The 16714-nt window shown below is 35.8% G+C and overlaps 1 long non-coding RNA gene and 1 pseudogene across 2 annotated transcripts in view; both read left to right on the top strand.

The window, feature by feature from the left end:
* The window catches only part of LOC131828486 (uncharacterized), a 43241-nt gene extending 41338 nt beyond the window's left edge, over positions 1-1903 (top strand). The window contains exon 4 of one of the 2 annotated variants that reach the window (XR_009352475.1): positions 1463-1903. This is a non-coding gene — a long non-coding RNA (uncharacterized LOC131828486). The remainder of the gene's footprint in view (positions 1-1462) is intronic. The other variant, XR_009352477.1, reaches the window with a different exon arrangement.
* A 9663-nt stretch (positions 1904-11566) lies between these two features.
* On the top strand, positions 11567-12306 carry LOC131819535 (prefoldin subunit 3-like; annotated as a pseudogene).
* Positions 12307-16714: the final 4408 nt, after the last annotated feature.

The following is a 16714-nucleotide window of genomic DNA, read 5'->3' as shown; positions in this document are numbered from 1 at the left end:
TTTTACTATTCAACTTCTCTATAAGTTTGAATTTATTTAAAAATAGACCTTTTGGGGGGGCACAAAGTTTTCAAAAGTAATGTGGTATATTCAAACACACTGCAAAACTGATTTTTTTGCAAAACTGATTGTTACTGATACACAAAATAAAGTGATTTTAAAAGACAGAAAAAAAATTAGGAACAGCAGTGCATAATATAGACAAGGCCGCAAAACATATGTTTGACACGGAGGAAAAGCTTATGACTGTCCCAGTGAATGCTGGGAAGATAAAGAGATAGACTTGGAGAAGCTGCATATGTGGTACAATAGAACTTTCCATAGCTAGAAGGAAAGTGTTGTGCAGAAATGATTTTATGAAGACTCTCCCCCAAACTTAAACCATCTTCTCAGGCAGAATGTGAAGTTTAGGTCAGGAGAATGGGGATAATGGAGGGAAGAGGGAAAGAAAAGAGAGTGAAGAAGTTTTATGCTGTCATCGCTGTTAGTATTTTCTGCTCTGCTACCTGTTTATGTGATTGCAGGGAAATGATACACAGACACTTTCAAACATATAAACCTGCTGCATGTCCCTGGGAAAGAGCCCTGAACTGAGGTCACCTTGGGACTTCAGTTTGCCTCTTGGCTTTTCTCTAAGAAAGTCACAGTTCCAATCATAATGCCACCAGAAGATCTGGTAGCAAGTTCTTTCTCTCATGAACCCCAAAGATAAGCCCTGATGATGTGGGAAACAAAACCAGAAGAAAAGTTATTAAATTTCCTTACTACCTAGAGCCCACTGACAAGTCCTTGAGACAGGCAGAGTGACATTCCTCTAGGGACTCGACTGTCCACCTTAATTCTTTGCGAAGGGCAAAAGGCAATCCTAGCCTGACCCCCTTCCCCCACCCCCCAACCAGGATCCTGTAAGTCTACTTTGACATACAAAAATTCCTTTGGAAACTTCCTTTATCTCTGAACCCTCCAAGATTCATGCTGGCAATCATCCCCAAGCATATGCCCCACCGATATACATCTGAAGAGTCTCCTGACTAAGGCTTTATTAGATCATAATAAATGACCTTTTTCCCAACAACAGCTAGCCCCTCAAGGTCCTGGAAACCTTGCTTCCAAAATTCCTTAGAGACTTAACGCTATCCCTGACCTCCTCCCAACTTGCAAGTATATAATGGACCACTCCTCACAACCCCAGAGCAGCAGCTCTTTCTACCCACGGGTCCTGTCCTCATGCTTTAATAAACCACCATTTTGTTCTTTGGGTGTTGAGTTTGCTAAGTTCTTTATAGATTTTGGACACTAGTCCTTTATCTGATATGTCGTTTGCAAATATCTTCTCCCATTCTATCAGTTGTCTTTTGATTTTGTTAACTGTTTCCTTTGCTGTGCAAAAGCTTTTGATCTTGATAAAATCCCAGTAGTTCATTTTTGCCCTTGCTTCCCTTGCCTTTGGCGATGTTCCTAGGAAGATGTTGCTGCGGCTGAGGTCGAAGAGGTTGCTGCCTGTGTTCTCCTCAAGGATTTTGATGGATTCCTTTCGCACATTGAGGTCCTTCATCCATTTTGAGTCTATTTTCATGTGTGGTGTAAGGAAGTGGTCCAATTTCATTTTTCTGCATGTGGCTATCCAGTTTTCCCAACACCATTTATTGAAGAGGCTGTCTTTTTTCCATTAAAAAAAAAAAGAAGAAGAAATAGAAATAAACCACCATTTTGCACCAAAGACGTCTCAAGAATTATTTCTTGGTTGTCAGCTTGGGACTTCACCCCACTGAATCTCACTTACATTCTAAAACTTCATCACTGAGATATGGGCAGTGCATGAACTGGATATTGGAGATAAGTTATTGAAAAGCCAGCATTTACTAAGCCTTTGTTAACTATAGAACTAAGTTTTGTAAACATGTAAAGCTTTCTCCAAACAGGAAAGAAAGTATGGAACATTTAGCATCTATATTACTTTCTTCCTGTTGAATCAACATTTTCTCATTATCAACATCTCTTTCTCAGCAAACCATTGTGCAGTCAACAAGGTAAGCCTCTGTGTTTGCCTATTCTGGGGACAGCCATGGACTCCACTCTTTGTATTGCTGTCATCGCTGTTAGTATTTTCTGCTCCCGGTTTATGAAGAGACAGACTCCTTTTTAGGAAAATGAAAAACTCACCCCAGCAACTATCTCATTTGTTTTCTGCGCTTTTCTTGGGAGAAATATTCTTACATATTTACACACTGGCTCTGTTAAGACCAACCGTATTCCTTTGGTGTTGTACGGAATAACTTTCCATACCAATGCAGAGAAAAAAGATCTATCAGCCAGGTCTTTGGGATACACATAGCACATACCAATAGCTCAGCGTTCCTTGTTCTTGATGAGTTTCCTTTCAAATTTGAGCTGGGACCCTATCTTGAGATACTTTTCCTAACGTTTATATTTATAGGTGAGATGACAAAGGATGCCAGAGTTCTCCTCGTTGAAATGAGAAAAGAGATCCACCGGTCTTCTGCGCTCTGGGTTGCAGAGTTCTAACATCATATGCTCTTCCTCTTTTTCTTTTGCTTTACTGTTTCTGCTTCCTCTCCTTTCACCTCTGGCATCACATTGCTAATCAGAGATGAGGCAGACCTTTGCAAGGCAAATGTTTCCACATTGTATATTATAGTTCTCTATGTAATCGTTCTTGAAACACATGGTTCTAAGTGGAATCATAGTTTGTCGTGCTAGTGAAGGTATTAAAAATAAAACGAGAGGGATAAAAGTTGTATTTTTTTCTTTAACAAGAATAGGCCACCATTAGGCAGGAGGAGATTTTGAAAATAAGAGCTCCACTTGTTCTCAGGACTGAAAAAATTCATCACTTTTGTCTCACACCCATGTATCTTAATTATGGTTTTTGCAAACTCTTTCACTGCTGTCTAAAGAATGTCTGATTTAAATAATTTTAGTTTTATTCAGAGGAAAACATCCAATTGAGTTGTTTCTTTTAATTTATTATTTTTCTCACTGGAGCATAAATCAATACAGTAGAGTCAGAAACTCACAGGAGGAAGAACAAAACCGTGGGATGGTTAGAGTTGGAAGGAGCCTTGCAGGTCATTCAGTACAATCCTTATCTAGCTCATGTAACCCACATACAATACCCTCAGCTAGGTCAAGAACTGGATTTAGATTCCCTCTACCAAACATGGTACTAGAGCAGCTTGTTTTTCAGAGATCTTGAGCAAAAAACTGGGGATTCTCTTTTGAAAACTGTGCAACTCAGTGTGAGAAGAATCACCCAGGATAGTATTTACAAAAATGGTACTAGGAAGCCAAGTTGCATTTTTTTAAACAAAGTAATTTTCTTACGTGGTTGTCCATATAGGCCTGCTGGAGCTCACAGAACAACCCAAAAGCATTTTTATTAGATGAGCAGTATAACTCTTATACATAAGAATGAACTATGCCTGGGGCACCTGGGTGGCTCAGTGGGTTAAAGCCTCTGCCATTGCACTCCTGGGTATTTACCCCAAAGATACAGATGTAGTGAAAAGAAGGGCCATCTCTACCCCAATGTTTATAGCAGCACAGTTGCCAAACTGTGGAAAGAACCAAGATGCCCTTCAACGGACAAATGGATAAGGAAGATGTGGTCCATATACACTATGGAGTATTACACCTCCATCAGAAAGGATGAATACCCAACTTTTGTAGCAACATGGACGGGACTGGAAGAGATTATGCTGAGTGAAATAAGTCAAGCAGAGAGAGTCAATTATCATATGGTTTCACTTATTTGTGGAGCATAACAAATAGCATGGAGGACATGGGGAGTTAGAGAGGAGAAGGGAATTGGGGGAAATTGGGAGGGGGGTGAATCATAAGAGACTATGGACTCTGAAAAACAATCTGAGGGGTTTGAAGTGGCAGGGGTGGTGGGAGGTTGGGGTACCAGGTGGTGGGTATTATAGAGGGCATGGATTGCATGGAGCACTGGGTGTGGTGAAAAAATAATGAATACTGTTATGCTGAAAATAAATAAATTTAATTAAAAAAAAAAAAAAAAAAGCCTCTGCCTTCGGCTCAGGTTGGGATCCCAGGATGCTGGGATGGAGCCCAGCATCAGGCTCTCTGCTCAGCAGGGAGCCTGCTTCCTCCTCTCTCTCTCTCTGCCTGCTTCTCTGCCTATTTGTGATCTCCGCCTGTCAAATAAATAAATAAATAAACCTTAAAAAATAAAAATAAAAAAAGAATGAACTATGCCTGATGCGCCTGGGTAGCTCAGTAGGTTGAGCCTCTGCCTTCAGCGCAGGTCTTGGTCTCAGGGTCCCTGCTCAGCAGGGAGCCTTCTTCCCCCTCTCTCTGTCTGCCTCTCTGCCTATTTGTGCTCTCTCTCTCTGTCATAGAAAAAAAAAATCTTTAAAAAGAAAAAAAAAAAACAGAAAGAATGAACTATCCCTATGTCTACTTGTGCTTTTGTAGTATTTATTGAATTTTCTTCCCTTTTCAGGTGCCAAGAGGAGAGTTGGTTTAGTCTTACTCCTCAGCTCTTAGTGCATTATCAATATCTGTCCATATCCTTACTCATACTCTTCTCTTACCTTAGGTTCCCTTTCTAGTTAAAAACAAATACAAGGATAAATGTTCCTAACTATGCATTTATCATTGTAAAGTATGTGGTACTAGATGCAGTGTTATGCATTTGGTATAAATCCCCTTCTTTCCTTAACTTTTTCTTATTTTTGATACCTATCAAGTTACTGTACATAAACGTAACCTCTATTTGGTGTGAATTAGTACAAGGTACGCATCATATTTTATACACCCGTTTCTCTAGCCTCCAGCTCCCCCTGATCCCTGACAATGTCATTGTATCTTCCAAAATAGCTCATCAAGAACTGTAAAAAGATTTCTCTGGGATATATCAGGATAGGGTCAGTGGGTCTTAGTGGTCTAAGCGATCTAAATCTAACTATTTTGAGCATGCTCATAGTTTCCAGAATGGAACCCCCACCAGCAATATACCATTACTTACCAAACTTTGGATTTATTCATTTTTATAATTTAAGTAACATGAGAGATTAACATGACATTGTTAAAATTTCTACTTCTCTGGTTGCTAGTGAATTTGGGAAACTTTTAGTATGTATTGGGTTTTTTTCTTCTGAGAATGCTTATTTGTGTCCTATGCCCATTTTTCAATTATGTCCCCCCCCTTATTAAAAGATTTTTTATTTATTTGACACACACACACACACACACACACACACACACAGAGCACAAGTAGGGGGAGCAGCAGGCAGAGGGAGAGAGGGAAAAGCAGGCTTACCACTGAGTAGGGAGCCCAAAGTGGGGCTCGATCCCAGGACCCTGGGATCATGACCTGAGCCGAAGGCAGATGCTTAACCAACAGAGCCACTTGGGTGCCCTCCTATCCCCCATTTCAGTTATACCTTCACTTTGTTTTTTCATCCCTTTGTTTTGTTTTTGGTATTAATGTTTCATTGGTTTTAAATAAGCAAATACTTTTCTTAGTCACCTGTCTACTAATACTACTTGTTGTGTCTTACCGTAAATGTTAATTTTTTCTTTAATTTTAATGCAGTCAACATCTATTTTTCACCTTACTGTTTGCCTCTAGGATCCTGTTTAGGAAGATTGTCTGCAACCGTATACCACAAATATATTCCCCTATATTTTCTTCCATTAGTGCTATTGCTTACTTATAGTCCATTATTTATAAGGATAAGGTAAGGATACAGTTGTATATTTCTTTATCTACTAAATTAATTATTCTAATGCCCCTGATAATAAGTGCTTTCACTTTTCCATTGTTTTGGGGTTTTGATATGAGTTTCACATATCAATTTACACACACACACACACACACACACACACAATCTGTTCTGTTTCACTGGCTTATTTGTTCCTGCTCTGCCTCATACTGTTTTTACTAGTAAAGCTTTAATTTAGTCTTAATAGCTAGTAAGACATGCTCCAGTGCTTTCCTTTTGTTTATTTAAATTGATTTAGGTATTTAGGCTTCTAGCATCAGTATGAAATTTATGAGTTTGTCCAGTTATTTATATTTGAAATTAATTTATTGGGAGGGATTGCACTGAATATTTATGTATTCACTAAAATTCATATGGCTAAACTGAATTATGAGCATAGCTATCTCTTCACTTACTCAGATCATTTATATTCTTAAATTTTTTTTTCATTAAGGTTCATACATTCTTTACTTATTTCCTAGTTCTTGCTGGTTTTGTTAATGGTGTCCTATTTTCTGTTACAGTTCTAGCTGAAATTGGTTACTGAAGGTATAGAATAGCATTTACACACTGTAAAAAAAAAAAAAAAAAGAAATATACATCACTAATTTTTATAGTAGGTTCCTGTTTGTAAAACACTTTAAAACCACTGTGTGTGGAGTGCCTGGGTGGCTCAGTCTATAGGGTTGCCTTCGGCTCAGGTCATGATCCCAGGGTCCTGGGATCTTACCGTAAATGTTAAGGCCCACATCGGGCTCCCTGCTCATCAGAGAGCCTGCTTCTCCCTCTCACTCTTCCTGCTGCTCTGCTTACTTGTGCTCTCTATCTCTCTGTCAAATAAATAAATAAAATCTTAAAAAAAAAAAAAAAACAGTGTGTGTGGGGGTGCCTGGGTGACTTAGTTGGTTGAGCCTCTGACTCTTGGTTTCTGCTCAGATCATGATCTCACAGTTGTGGGATGGAGCCCTGTGTAGGGCTCTAAGCTGAGTGTGGAGCCTGCTTTTCTCCTCCCTCAGCTCCTCTCCCCTCCCATTTGTGTGCTTCACCGCCCCCCCCCCCATCCCCAGTGTCTCAAATAAATAAATAAATAAAGTCTTTAAAAAAAAAATACAACCACACCAACTGTGTGTGTCTGTTCCATGGGAAATTCCATACCCAATTCTGTTCTTCATGTCTACACTGTTCGGGGTCACCACTCTAGCTTTCTTTTTCTGAATATTAAAAACATGCTCTTCAAAGACACTAAAATCATGTATAACCTCCATATTTACATACTTTTAAAGTTTTTCTTTCATTCAAATTCTTCTCAAATCTGATACCTTTCTTAACACAAAAGAGAGGGACTTTCAAGGCATTTTTGGACCTGAGAGCACATAACCTGATTTCAGTATCAACCAATATTTGTGTCCGCTGCTAGGGACACAATTAGCTTATATAATCTGAGATGAGTCATGTTATAATTGGTGTTTTTTTTATAAGAATTACCATTATAGCTTGGAGAAAAAAGTAGCAGTGGGCTGCTTGTAACAGCTTTGTGAATGGGGAATAATTCAGTTACATGTTATTGAAGTGGGAATTTGTGGAAAAGAAAATATGATTATAGTTTAACAAAAGTGTTTATATTGGAGAATTATATCCTTGGCATAAAGTAATAGGTAAATAAATTACAATATTTTGTCCTAATGAAAATGCTGATACTTTGATTTGTGACCTTGACATTATTAAGGAGGTATCATAAAAATTGCTATTGAGTATTATACTTACTGCTGAGAAATTTAAGCAATTTTAGAACAGTAATTCAAAGGCAGGATGTCCAACATTTAAACTTGATTGGAACAGAGAAAAATTTTGGCCCCAGTATAATAACATTGACTATATGTACATTAACTGAAATATATTTTTCCTATGACATTTAAGTGAAGAGGTTGGGCATCTTTTACTGTTGCTCACCTTTATGGTCAGTCAGAATTTGAATTCTTATAAAAAGAAATCATAGAAGGGGCGCCTGGGTGGCTCAGTGGGTTAAGCCTCTGCCTTCGGCTCAGGTCATGGTCCCAGGGGCCTGGGATCGAGTCCTGCATGGGGCTCTCTGCTCAGCAGGGAGCCTGCTTCTTCTCATCTCTCTCTCTGTCTGTCTCTCTGCCTATTTGTGATCTCTCTCTCTGTCAAATAAATAAAATCTTTAAAAAAAAAAAAGAAATCATAGAAAACTTATGTCAAATTTAGGAGATTTATAATTTTAGTTTGCATATTTACTCACCAAAAATGAGTCTGTTTCTGTTTTGGGGTTTTTTGTTTGTTCCTTTTGTTTTTTAGATTCCATATATGAGTGAAATCATATAGTATTTGTCTTTCTCTGTCAGATTTATTTCACTTAGCATAGTACCCTCTAGCTCCAACCATATTGTTGCAAGATTTGATTCTTTTTTATGGCTGAGTAATATATGTGTATATACATATATATGTACACACACACATATTATATATATTTATTATATATTATATATTTTATATAATATATAAATAATATATATTTATATAATATTTTATTTATATTATTTATATTATACAAATATATTATTTATATATATTTGCATTGTTTATAATATAATATAATTTATATTGTAATATAAATTATAAATATAATTTTTAAAGTATAATTTTATATCTCTATATATTTATATTTATAAATATATTTAAATATTTATAAATTATAAATGTAAATATTTATAATATAATAAATTTATATTATTTATATATTATATAAATAATATAAATAAAATATAAATATATATTAAATATACATTTATTATATATACTACTCATAAATATATATTGTGTATATTTGTGTGTGTATATGTGTACATATATACACATGTTATATGTAATGTATAATATATTTCTGTGTGTGTGTATATATATATATATATATATATATATACACATATATCCCATATTTCACGGTTTCTGTATCCTGCCTTTCCTCCAGGATAGAACCCATGTGCCACTATACTAGATCTCTGGCAAGAAACTGCTCGTCCTTTACCCACTGCCAGTGGCTACTCACTGGGGTCAGGGCAGACCCTGGTCTTCTCAGCTTGCTTCTCCCAGCCTGGAACCTCCTCCCTTCCAGCTAGGTGGGGATGGGGATGGAACCTTAGTTTTTTCAGCTTGCCATACCTAAGGGTAGGGTTTCTGTCTTGAGGAGAAGCTGTGTATAAGAAGAGAGACCCCCATCTGCTACTATTTCAGTAATAGAGCTCCTGTAACATGGACCTGAAGAAGATGAAACACCACCAGCCTACCCTTCTTGTTGTTATCATAGCCCCAGACTGGGAGCTAGGTGGGGAGAGGAAGCTCATTCTTGGTTGCAAATTCCAACCAAGAGGTAGAACTTCCATAATGTGGAACTGAAGGAGTATGTAAAAGAGTGGATCATGGTTCAGGTGTCCCAGTTGCTCACTGTTCTTACCCATGATTTACCATAACTTCTTGAAAGAATATTTACTCATTTGGTCTGTGTCCTTAGTACAATTTCCAGACTTTGAATGATTGACTTTCATAATTTTCACCAATTAAAACATTGTTTGACTGAGGAGAGGGTCTGCTCAGCTCCTTACTTCATCACTTCACCATTCTGAAAATCCTGCCCCCAGGCACTTACTTACTTGTGGCAAACTGGAATTTAGAACCTGGAAGATCCACAATAAAATCTTAGTTTTCACTACCTGGCAAGAAAGAAAAATTATTCCCCATTTTTCCTCCAGATGGATGGTCCCTAAGAGCATTTCTTTCTTTCTTTTCTTCTTCCTTTTTTTTTTTTTTTCAAGTTTTTATTTAAATTCCAGTCAGGTAACATACTGTGTCCTATTAGTTTCAGGTGTAGAATTTAGTGATTCAACAATTACATACAACACTGGTGTTCATTACAAGTGCCCTCCTTAATCCCCATCACTTATTTCACTCATCCCCCAACCGACCTCCCCTCTGGTAACCATCAGTTTGTTCACTATAGGTAAGAGTCTGTTCCTTGGTTTTCCTCTCTTCTTTTCCTCCATGTTCATTTGTTTTGTTTCTTAAATTCCACATATGTGTGATATCATATGGTATTTGTGTTTCTCTGCTTGACTTTAGCTGCATCCACATCATTGTAAATGGCAAAATTTCATTATTTTTTATGGCTGAGTAATATTCCATTACATATTACATATACATATCACATCTTTATCCATTCAACAGTCAGTGGACATTTGGGTTTTATCCATATTTTGGTTATTGTAGATAATGCTGCTATAAACCCTAGGGGTCAAGGCACATTTCTTACAGCAACTGATCAGAGCTAGCGAACTTTTGTAACATCTTCATTTCCATCTCTGCTTTTCTTCTCCTTTATTTCCAGACCCAGCATTTGCTCTTAAGCCTCTGCCTTTGGTTCTGCTTTTTGGGAGCCCAGTATAGAACATATGCCATGTTTCTCTCTCTTTTTCTAATTTTGTTCCATGATTTATATAATATAAATAATTTATAATTTGGGTTAACCACTACGTTATATTATTCTAAGTTTAATATTGAAAGCTAGCATAAAACTTATTCCTTGGCTTTAGCTTATTATGAAAATGAAAAAAAAATTATATTAGACTATATGACTTTAATCTTAATGTCTTACTTTTTAATACTTTTTTAAAAAAATTTTTTAATTTATTTGACAGACAGAGATCACAAGTAGACAGAGAGGCAGACGGAGAGAGAGGAGGAAGCAGGCTCCCTGCTGAGCAGAGAGCCCGATGCGGGGCTCAATCCCATGACCCGAGCCGAAGCAGAGGCTTTCACTTACTGAGCCACCCAGGTGCCCCTACTTTTTAGTACTTCTTTATGGTTTATTTTTCAGTGGTGTTACCCCTCAATATGCATTTGAACACATTCATTTGAATTAAAAAAATGTAAGACTTGTTATTTCTTTAACAGAAAATCAATCTGATTTGGCTAACTTGGGGTAACAATGAAACATAACCTTGTAATCAGGTTCAAAGAGGACATTTTCTATAAGCAAGTTTAACCTGCAGCTCTAAGATTTTGATGAAACGTTCATTATTTTTTTCATTAATTTATTTACTATTATTATTTTTTAAATTTTTTATTTTTTATAAACATATATTTTTATCCCCAGGGGTACAGGTCTGTGAATCACCAGGTTTACACACTTCACAGCACTTACCAAAGCTCAAAATCAATAAGAATAGGCCCACACCCCGTCACCTAATAGTAAAATTTACAAGTCTCAGTGACAAAGAGAAAATCCTGAAAGCAGCCCGGGAAAAGAAGTCTGTAACATACAATGGTAAAAATATTAGATTGGCAGCTGACTTATCCACAGAGACCTGGCAGGCCAGAAAGAGCTGGCATGATATTTTCAGAGCACTAAACGAGAAAAACATGCAGCCAAGAATACTATATCCAGCTAGGCTATCGTTTATTATTTTTTTCAAAGATTTTATTTATTTGACAGACAGAGATGACAAGTAGGCAGAAAGGCAGGCAGAGAGAGAGAGGGGGAAGCAGGCTTCCTGCTGAGCAGAGAGCCGGATGTGGGGCTCGATCTCAGGACCCCAAGATCATGACCTGGGCATAAGGCAGAGGCTTATACTGAGCCACCCAGGTGCCCCTTGAAGAAACATTTAAAACAAGTGACATGACAAAACATTTTATCAAACATATTGTATAGAAAATATGCTAAAATTAGGAATATTTTAATTTTCCCTTTGTGACTGGAACAGGTGGCTTCAAGTGAAAAAATACATGGTTAATGCTTCCCCAAGATGGTGGCCACCAAGGATAGCCATGGCTCAGAAGTGGCGGCAGGGAACCGAAAGCAGCTCCACCTAGGGACTGCTGAGGCCATGTTTGTGGAAGATGTGGATTCCTTCATGAAACAGCCTGAGAATGAGACTGCAGAAGCAGTACAAAAGAAGCTGGATGAACAATACCAGAAGTATAAGTTTATGGAACTCAAACTTGCTCAAAAGAAAAGGAGGCTGAAAGGTCAGATTCCTGAAATTAAGCAGACTTTGAAATTCTAAAATATGTGTAGGAGGAAAAAAAAGAGCCCACCAGTGCACTGGAAACCAGATTCTTACTAGTGGATAACTTGTATTGCAAACCTCCTACTCATAAAATGTGTCTGTGGTTGGGGCTTAATGTAATGCTTGAATGTGATATTGTGATATTGATGAAGATGAGACATTGTTGGGAAAGAATTTATTGACTACCATGAAGAATCTTGATTCTCTTGAGGAAGACCTTGACTTTCTTCAATATCAATTAACTACCACAGAAGTAAGTATGGCCGGGGTTTATAATTGGGATATTAAAAGAAGAAACAAAGATGATTCTACAAAGAACAAAGCATAATGCTGGCAATTAAAAATGTTCAGTTTTCCAAACATTATTTTAAATAGCCCAAAGGTTATCCCTAAAGGTTGATATCACTTTGATTTTTTTTAACAGCAAGAATGATAATTAGAACTTTAAAAAAGGTAAACATCATTTAATTATGAAAACAAAATTAGTTTCAAATATTTTATAAAATTAGCAGATTTTAATTTTTTTTATTTCCAACAAAGTAAATGCTACTTTCATCATCTTTTTTGATTTGTCATTTAAAATGTCTTAGCTGAAATGGCTGAGGTATTCTATGGATGCTGAATTCTAGACACTTTTCTTTACTGGCTCATGTTACTCTCACTTGATGTGGTTAAACCAGAGTAGAGGTGGGAAAAACAGTTAGTTTAAATATTTCCAAACTTGCTTTCTTTAGCATATGTGGGGACTTACGGCTCTCTGTTGCTGTTATTTGTCTTATATAACTGGATTTTCATGAATGACAGTTTAGCCAATAACTATTAAAATATTCTGTACATTTCAAGAAATGGTAATTTGCCTTCTTAAACAGTAACAGAACCATTGAGACAATGCTTTTTCTTACCCCATTGAAGGGCACAGTGTCTTCGCAATGATGACGTAAGGGAGATTTTGGCCAACGTGAAATAACAACATACTTTAGCTACTCAGTTGGCTATGGCAATTTTGTATTTCTTAACAGTTTTCCAAAGCATCTGAACAAGAATATTAACAAATACAAATCTACAGTGGCTGAAAGGATTTGTGAGCTTTTTTTCTTCATGATAAAACCTTACAGGAAGAATAGAAAAATCCCTGTGGAAAGCTGTTGGTACAGTGGCTAGCACTGGGTGATACAGAGTTTGATAAAAACACAAATGTATTATTCCAACTTCATGTAATACAACACACACTCGTACAATGTTTTGTACTTGTATTTCATGACATTAAAACATTGAAGTTAAAAGAATATATAGCTAATATCACTTGAGAAGTTTTGGTAAATTTCCTCTAACAACAAATGAATAATAATTAGGTAATAAATTATTTTGTGACTCAGATTTCTGATTGGTTTCTAATTCTTAGTATTATAGGGACCTAATCAAAGAAATAATTTTTGATATAATAAATCATAATGTAAATTTTGGCATGTAACTCTAAAGGAATTAAAAGAATTAAGAGATACTGATGTAATAAAACTCCTTTCATCCCTATCTCCTTGTTTATTTGACCAAAGTTTAGTTTCTCAAAGTCTATGTCAATACACATGAACAAATAGAAATAGGCCCTTTTCAAGCAATCAGTAGGATTCATCCACAGATACATTATTAACTAATTGGTGAAAAAAGACCACATTTTTTTCACAATAAGAGATAGATTTCCAGTACGTTTTACTTATTACATGATAATTATCACATTTTATAAAATAAATATTTTGGTTAATTGATTTTCATTAATACCTGCAGTTGTAACTCAATGGGGGAATTCAAGAGAGGAGAAAGTTAATTATTAAAACTTTATGGTTACGTAAAATTTTAGGAATTAAATTTATATTTATTTATGTAATTTGTTGCAGGTAAGAAAGAGAAGCACTCCATAAAAGGCTTTTAAACATTAAATATAAAGTAACATTCTGCAGGGGAAATATGATGAAATTGCAAATTCAGAAAGAAAAATAAATCATAATTTGCAGCTATTAAAGAAAAATCTGTCCATTATTAATTTTATTATTTGTCCATTATTATTTTTATTTGTCCAGTATTAATTTATCCATTAATGATAGTGGATATAAGTAACTATAGTATTTAGGTCCCATTAGATACATTTAAAAGAGTGTTACTAAAGTTTTATTTAAAAAATATTTGTGATAGTATAGAAAATTGCATCCTTTACAATGATTTAAATTTATTATGAAAAATTTAAGATATTAATGTGTGTAGGGGTGTATTGCTTACAAAACCTTTTAGGAACACATGAGCAAGAGTCTTTGAAGGCCACTGACCTGGACCTGGCCTGACCTACCTAGTTCACTAACTGGATTTAAGCCCCAAAGAGAATAATACATAGAAGAAACCCGAAACGTGCAGGTGACTTGGAACTTTGAAACAGCCTTCTTACTAAATATCGGCTGTAGAGAGAGAAGAGCCTGAGCCAACAATATAATGAGTCTTATGGAAGTACAGTATAAAGAAAATTGGGTTATGTGTCGTTTAAAGTCCTTCAATGGCTTCCCACTGAATTTAGCATATATTCCAAACTCCTTATCACACTACAACCTAGATACCCAAGTCTGTTGCATGAAACAACAGCAGCAGCAGCAATATCATCTGGCATTTTGTTGAAAATGCAGAATCTCAGATCCTACCTCATACCCTGAATCGGAATCTTTTTTTTAAAAAAAGATTCCTAGGTACTTTGTATGTATGTTAAAGTATGTAGAGAACTGGTATATGTGATTATAAATGAATAATTTACGTAGTAGAATAGATAATGTAGTGATAGCCAAGGTATTTGTTTTAGCTTAGAATAAATATTTGTTCTAACAACATACATTGGTTGTATGGTAGATTTGAGGCTTGAAAATGAAAGAACAAAATCCAGCTAGTACAAAACACCCAAGGGCTTCTACTTCATCAACCATATTCTCCTGTCTCAGTCTCTCCCTTTTTTGCCATGCCTCCTTCCAACTGTATCTTCTATCAATTCCTTTCCCATGCCAACTTTTTCTTGCCTTGGGGCCTCTCTGCAGGCTATAGGAATTCTGCTGGAAATGCTACTCCTCTCCTTCTCTATAGACTATTCTGATGTTTCTGATCTCTGCTCAAAATCACCTCCTCAGCGCTATCTTTCATGATTACCCTTCCTAAAGTCTTAACTGTCACCTTTCTTTCCTTTATAGTTGTTTGCACAATGTGTAAGTTATTTATTAGTTTTAAATTTTTATATTGAAATAGTCCGACAGGCAAGAAGTTGCAAAAATAATACAGAGTTCTGTGTACCTCTTACCCAACTTCCCCATTAACAACATCTTACATGACCATATTATACTGTTAAAACCAGAAAATAGGTATTGATGCAGCGACCTGTAAGTTTTTGTTTGCTTAGTTCTTCTCTCTGATCACCCCATTTAAAGTTAAATCCAATCATTTTCTACCACATTCCCTTATTTGATTTCCTTCTTTGTACTCGTATCTTATATACACTATTTGAAACTAGTTTGTTTACTTGGATGTGGTTTGTCTCCACTTCCTGGATATAATTTCCCTGAAGGCAAACGATTTGTGCAGCATTGTATAACCAGCACTTACAATAGTGCTTTAATTGTTAAATAAAAATACAGTAATGCTTAATAAATATTAATTCGATAAATGAATGAATGTAGGTAGAGATCCAATTCCAAATATCACAGTTAATTTACATATTGTAGTTGGGGAGAATGTTGCAACAATTAATTAAGTGCAACTAGTAGTTAAATAAGTTCTCAATATCTAATGTAGATAGGGATTATAGTCAATGATATTGTATTATGTACTTCCAAATAGCTATGAGAACAGATCTTAAATGTTCTCACTACAAAAAAGAAATAATAAATCTATAACAGGATAGAGATCTGAGCTAAAGCTACAGGGGTAATCATGTTGCAATATGTATATGTATCAATAAGTTGTACACTTTAAATGTACAGAATGTTACGTGTCAATTGAAAATGCCAAAAAAAGTAACTGTAGAATTCAATATTTCTGATGACCACATTTTATTATTGTCATATGTTAAGTGGTGGGAAGGAAATGTGCAGCTTCCATTTCCTTGTCTATAAGAAAATACTCAGGAACTACAGTAATCCATACTTTGAGAATTCTTTTCTCTAATCCTTAGCATTATTTTTAGTTGGGCTATTGATTTAAATATGTGCAAAAGGTCGTTAGAATGAAAGTAGTATATACTATACTTCTGTAAGATAATTTTTTCAGGAAGATAATTTTTAGTTCAACTTCTTTTTAGTCAGATACAGGTAGCTACTTTTTGAAACCATATCAGAAAGTTACTTTGTTCAGACAAGAAGGAAATGACACTGAAAGGGAAGAAAAAACATTTCAAGGAAATGAAAGTAAATAGTTTGCATTGAAAATAGTGTGTCTCTTTGGTTTTGAGGTTTGTTTGTTTTAAGATTTATTTATTTGAGAGAGAGAGCATGAAAGGGCGGGCCAGAGGGAGGAAGAGAGAATATCTCAAGCGAACTCCATGCTGAACTGACCCTGAGATCAGGACCTGAGCCTAAACCAAGAGTCAAATGCTTACTTCACTGCATCACTCAGGTATCCCTCTGGCTTTGAGTTTTATTTCTACCAGTAGATTCCAAAGTCTCTGCAAAGATGGATATTTTCATTTCCATCTTCATTCTCATAAATTTTGATGCAATGTCAACACTTTGGATTTCTTAATAAATTTGTATCACTACAACATTTTCTACTTAAGGCTTCATATGAAAGCTTCTTGACTCAATCAGTTTTCAACAGATAAATACCATGGCATATTTAGGTGTTAGTTTGGCATTGCTTTTTATATTA

This window comes from Mustela lutreola, chromosome 1 (genome assembly GCF_030435805.1).
Source record: "Mustela lutreola isolate mMusLut2 chromosome 1, mMusLut2.pri, whole genome shotgun sequence".
Taxonomy (NCBI): domain Eukaryota; kingdom Metazoa; phylum Chordata; class Mammalia; order Carnivora; family Mustelidae; genus Mustela; species Mustela lutreola.
Note: the sequence above shows the minus strand (reverse complement) of the source record. Positions and strands in the feature narration are given on the sequence as shown.